The following is a 6743-nucleotide window of genomic DNA, read 5'->3' as shown; positions in this document are numbered from 1 at the left end:
AAATCGATGACAAATTCGATAAAAATTTCGATAGCAAAATCGAAAATACTATTGGTAGCAAAATCGATTAGAGATTCGATAAAAATATCGATAAAAAATCTATGAATAATCGATTAGAAAATCAATAAAAATATCGCTAACAAAATCGATAAATGATCAATAGCAAAATCGATAAAAATATCGATAAAAAATTCGATAAAAATATCATTAAAAATTTCGATACCAAAATCGATAAAAATATCGATAACAGAATCGTTAGAAATATCGATTATTATATCTACAAGTTCCGAAAGTATCGATAAAAATTTCGATAACAAAATCTAGAAAAATATCGATAGCAAAACCGATAAAAATATCGATAAGTCCCGAGAATCCCGAAAATCTCTAAAATCTCAAAATAGTTTTCTATATCATTTATTCTATAATTACATATTTTTATTTTTATATATTTGCCTCTATCTTCATCTTTACTTTTATCGGTATCCTCATCTTTTTCTTTATATTTATCTTTGTTTTTACTTTTATGTTTATCATTTTCTTCGTCTATATATTTCCCTTCCCCTTAGACNATCTTTACTCATCTTTGTTTTTGTTTTTATTTTTAACTTTGCCTTTCTCCTTTTCTTTATCTATGTACGTACTCACATATACTTTCGTTCTTGTATTGGTCTTTTTCTAAGTATTATTTTTTAACCTTTTATTAGGAAGTTTTCTGTTAAATTAATACCATGAGCATACACTCAAGAAGCGCTTGTTTCAACTCCAACCATTTCCGTTGCACCATTTCCGTGTGCAATTTCCGTTGCATTTGCCAATTTACTTCCAAACAAAAAACCGCCGCTAAAGAAGTTTCATTTTAAAACAGAACCATTTTGAAATATGAGTGTTGTTACTCTCTAGCAAATAATTTATGTAACCTCACATACGCGGTTTTGCACTTTAAACAACGATATAAATATTTATGTATGTATATGTAAGTAAAATGTGTGTTGGTAGGCGGGTGCGTATGAGTAACCTAGAAAAGAGTGCACCCAACAGTGTACTTACTCTGCATGAAGCAACAATGTTGAATTTTACAATTTGTTTACGATTTGCTATTGCACAGTTAATTTGTTGCAAAAATTTACAATTCTACATTTGCAAGTATGTAAATAAGTATTTAATAGGCAATAAGGCAAAAAGCCACAACAACTCTATTAAATAAGTAGCCGGCCGCCTGAAGTCAACAATCTGCGAATGCTCAGCGCAAATAATGGAATGGATGAAACCGGCTGACCGCCGCGCCGCTGATGATTGCAAAAACGAGCATAGGCGCAAACGTCCAGTTGTCTGATTCAAGAATATGAAACACTAGTTCTAGCAACAGCAACAACTGCACACGGCGAGGCTATAAGTATGTATGTATTTACTTAATTTAGATACACATACATAAATGTATTTACATACAAACGCAGCATTTTGGCATCTGCTGATATGTACATGAAATTATTTTATGACTTTTCGACGCGTCAAAGCGGTGGGGCTGTGTGTGCCAAGGTGGGTGGGGGGCCGACATATTCGCGCGTAAATCATCAATTAACAAATTGCAGCTACGCATACCGACAATCTTGCGTATGCCACACAAGTAGCGGCAACAGTGGCGATGGCGGGGGCAGACACTTGTCCATTGAAGTCTTAATTTTTATGTGTTTTGCTATTTTGCTTAATGTTAGTTTTGCCCAAGAATGACCATGGCTGCGCTGAGATCATACAGAGACGCTTACATGTATGTACGAGTATAGATACATACATACATATGTAGATGTCTCAAGCCATTTGCAGCGCTTAAACTAAAATCGACTAGACATTCATTCAATTCCCATTAAGGTTTTAGTCTACATAAATTGCTGGCTTGTGTATATTCGTATTCATTTGTCGAGTTGCAAGTAGTAATTTTAAGTCATTTGTTTTTGCATTGCTGCTCTAATTTTATTATTAATAATTTGTTTAAGCATATGCAGGCGCATATGTATGTATGTATGTATCTGCATACATATATGGAAAGTTAAAGCTGTCTGACCTTCTGAAATTTATTAATGAAAAGTGGTTTGTTAAATTTTGCTTAATATGGCGAAGAATGCTTCTTTTTATTGAAACTATTTTAGAGAAACTGTATAATTAATTCATACATTAGTTTTGTGTAAGATTGTTTATGTTCGTTGATTCCTGTATGTACTAAGAGCGGTTAAAATTGATGGAAAAAATACAAATCAAGACCAACATTGCTGATCCAAAAAAAAAACAAGATTCAAGGAATAATGATTTTGCAATGATCTAAAAATAAAAATCATGTTAAATATTCAATGGCTATTTTCGCTAAATCTTTTGTGTATTTTAGTGTTTTAATTTTACAGCAATGCATAGGAAGAAATCTGACTATGAAGTTTCCTGGATTTCTTCTGTTCTTCGGTGTTTTTTTTTGCGGTTTCCTGAATTTTTTTTAAGTATTTTATGATTTTTTTCAAAAAATTTCAAAACTAAAATGAAATTTTTGCGTGCTTCATTATTTCATTATTTATTCAATACAACTCAACATACTTAAACTCAGCCAAAGTCTTAGGATATTTTCAATCTTTTTTAACCTCCTTCAAAATGTTTTCAACAAAAATTTTCTTACGCCTCTCTCAATTAACCTTTTCCCTGAACTCAAGCCCAAATTGAGTTTATAAACAGCTGGCAACACTCCTGCATGTAGTTTATAAACGAAGCCTCTTCAAAATCATTTGGCTTGATACACAAATTGTAATGAATTTAGCATTTTAAACAGGTGGCAACCTTTTAAAACCTCTTTCGTCTGCTATCCACCTTGTGATACACACATATGTACATATTAACTTGATTTACCTAATTTCCATATTCCAAGCTAAATTTAATTTTTGAAACAGGTGGCAAATTAAGCCTTTCCAAGACCATTCTTATTTATACCCATATTTGAATTCGAATTTAAATTTGAATTTATTTATCAACGATTATTGCCAAATTCATTTAACGTATTAAATAATTTTATTTGAACTTAGTTTAAAAACAGCTGGCAACACTCTTCAAACGCGCCAAAAATTATACACGTTTAAACTAAAGATCAGTGCACATGCTTGCATTTAACACTTAATTTGGTTTTTAATTTAATTAAATTTGACTTTTCAAACAGGTGGTAACGTTCTTTAAAATATTTTCAAACTACATCCATATTAAATCTCTTTCGTCGGACACCATATTCCAAATACCTTATTCCACTTCCCTTATTTAATGGTTGGAGAGATAGAAGCAATTTTTTGGAGTTAAGTTGTTGAAAAGTAATGAATATCTAAATCCCAGGACTAATCCCGCGATCCCAGGATTGTGATAACGACATATATATATATATATATATATATATATATAGCAATTACATATGTACATACATACATACAACAATAGCATGATTGTATAATATTTTTAATCAAATATCAATGTCTGTCTGCTTTAGAATTAATTTATATCAATACCCCCTTGTTCTCATACAAAATACAAATTTTATTTTTTTTTTTCATTTATCTTATTTTTATGCATACCTACATTTTATGATTACTTTTGTTATATTTGTTGTTTCGCTAGGCGCAGCATTAAATTACACCAATTGCTTACTGCCGTACATGCATTTGTAAACAAGTACATATATACAGTTTTGATTCATTTTCATATTTTGATTGTGTTTTGATTACGTTTTCAATTATTCATTCCTTGATTTGAATAATAAAATTTGCCCACCAACTCGGCTGACAGGCTGTCATATTTATTTCTTGCTAACAATCAATGGAATGCAAATGCATAATGGCCACACAAAACCTACATACCTACATACCTACATACATACATACATACACGTGTACATATAATAAGTGCATACAAATTTCCAAAGCCGCACGAACATTTCAATACATGCAAGTACAAATACCAAACAGTTGAATGGGAAAATGCAATTGTTGGATCTAAACGAAACAAGTAATTTTTAGCAAAAAAAAAACCGACTTCAACTCCCATATAAAAAATATATATATATATCTCATGATCCACTGATCGGATCTCAACCAGATTAGTATGGGACCACCTCTGATACACTACCTTTCCGATGCAAAAAGAATTATCGAAATCGGTTGACGTGGTCGAAAGTTATGCGGTAACATACATAAAAAAATAAAATAATAAAAAAAAATAAAAAAATATTCCGACGAACTGATAACCTCCTCCTTTTTTGGAAGTCGGTTAAAAAGGCGCTCAAATCGAATGCATTGAATTACGTTCCTGGAAATGGCCAACATTGAAAGTTGGGTGGCTTTATGTGCATGCATACGTATGTAAGTACATTAAGAAATTGTAATTTGAAATTCTTAGCTAAGTACATATATACATATGTACATACATACATATCTGTATTCAGCAAAAGTTCATTAACAGGTTTCATATAGAAATCAAATTTTTTCGGCACTAAAATATGATTGAGGTAATATTTTTTGGCTCAAATTTTATATTTTCTGTTGAAGAACGGTATATGTATTTAGAAAAAAAATTTATTTGACCTTTCTCAACTCTACGAAAATGTTATGCAATATTTGCACTCATTCAAAAAGCTGTGAGGACTTTTTAGTACTCACTAATTCCCAGTCGAAAAAAGTAGTAATGCATTACATGCGTGATAAATAATATAATATATTTCTTATGTGTTCTCGATAATATTGCTGCTAACTATGTAATCAGCATTCTAATGTATTCAAAATGTACCAAAAATTTCATATTAAAATTGTTGTATTTATGAAAGATCATGCTTTGATGTGCAAGAATCCAAAAGTTAACAGGTTCTTTTATATTGGTAGTTTTACCGAAAGTAACTTTTTTTAATTTTTTTTTTTTAATTATGCAAACTTGTCGATGAATCAATGATTAGCTCCTATAATACTAATCCGGTTGGAAAATATCGTATACGTAGAAGATAGTAATAATAAGCTTTACTAATGTAGAAAAAAATTTAAGATTTCAACGCTGCATAAAAAAAGTAAGTGCGCCTGGGCCACACTGGAGCAGTGAAACTTACGTTANATACTAATCCGGTTGGAAAATATCGTATACGTAGGAGATAGTAATAATAAGCTTTACTAATGTAGAAAAAAATTTAAGATTTCAACGCTGCATAAAAAAAGTAAGTGCGTCTGGGCCACACTGGAGCAGTGAAACTTACGTTACATATCTATTTTGTCACATAACCAATATACATACATACATATGTACACACATATAACCGCTTTTACTTAAGGTTATATTGTTTGTCTTTTTATCTAATCCCTACCTCTATCTTTGTCGTTCNCATAACCAATATACATACATACATATGTACACACATATAACCGCTTTTACTTAAGGTTATATTGTTTGTCTTTTTATCTAATCCCTACCTCTATCTTTGTCGTTCTAATTATATTTATGTTATTCTGTTTTCCTTTATCTTTATTTTTATGTTTATACCCTATCGATAACGGAATCGATAGTAACATTTTTATCGATAACCATACCGATAAAAATATCGATAGCAAAACCGATAAGAATATCGATGGAAAATCGATAAAAATATCGATTACAAAATCGATAAAAATATAGATAACAATATGATAATATAGATAAAAAAGCTCGATAAAAATATCGATTATATTATATCGATAAATTTCGAAAATATCGATAGCAAAATCGGTAACAATATCTATAAAAATATCGATAACAAAATCGAAAAAATTTTACTAAGTTCGGTGGAAATACTTTTCAAAATTATTTTCAAACTAAAATCTCTTTCATCTGACATTGTGATATGCACGTGTTTCAATAACCTGATGAACTAAATTGAGTTTGATTGTTCAAACACATGTAAACCTTCCTAAAAAGAGGTCCGAAATAAAAAGTTTTCAAACCCATTTCGATTGATACCGATCTTTTAATAATTCATTTAACTTATTTGGAATAATTTGAATGTAACTTTTTAAATGCGTGGTAACCCTCTTCAAATATTTCAAATGTTCAAACTAAAAATTTCTAAACATTCTTTCATTTGACTCCCGTATTTTTATATTTTATATAATTTTTTCATTAGTTAATTAAATTAGACCTTTCAAACAGGTGGCGCCCTCCTTAAAGGTATGTTCTATCTAAAACCTTGTTGACTCTCCTTCATCTGACATTGCGATACATATTTGAATTAACTGATGAATTAACTTGAGTTGGATGTTTTAAACATGTGGCAACGCCGTTAAATATAGTTAAGAAATTAAGATTTTACGAACCGCCTTCGATTGATACCCTTTTTTAATAACTCATTTGACTTATTAAACAATTTGAATTTAATTTTTTTATACATTTGGCAACCCTCTTCCAACACCTCAAAAGTATTCTTAGTATTCAAGATTTCTTAACACTCTTTCGTTTGACATCCATATTTTTATAATAACTAAGTTCGACATTTTAAGCAGGTGGCAACCCTTTTCAAACTACTACTTTCTGAAAGCCCCATCGTTTGGTACATGGTGATACATATTTTTACCCAATTTACTTAAGTAAAATTGAATTTGATTCATTCAACAGGTGGCAAGCCTCCTATAGTTAAATTGAGAAATAAAGCTTTTCAAAACCATTTCTATTGATAGTCATTCTGTAATAATTGATTTATTTTTTTAAATAATTTGAAT

The sequence above is a fragment of the Rhagoletis zephyria genome, unplaced genomic scaffold (assembly GCF_001687245.7).
Source record: "Rhagoletis zephyria isolate East Lansing unplaced genomic scaffold, Rhagoletis_zephyria_1.1 Rzeph_scaffold_00861, whole genome shotgun sequence".
In the NCBI taxonomy this organism is placed as follows: domain Eukaryota; kingdom Metazoa; phylum Arthropoda; class Insecta; order Diptera; family Tephritidae; genus Rhagoletis; species Rhagoletis zephyria.
Note: the sequence above shows the minus strand (reverse complement) of the source record.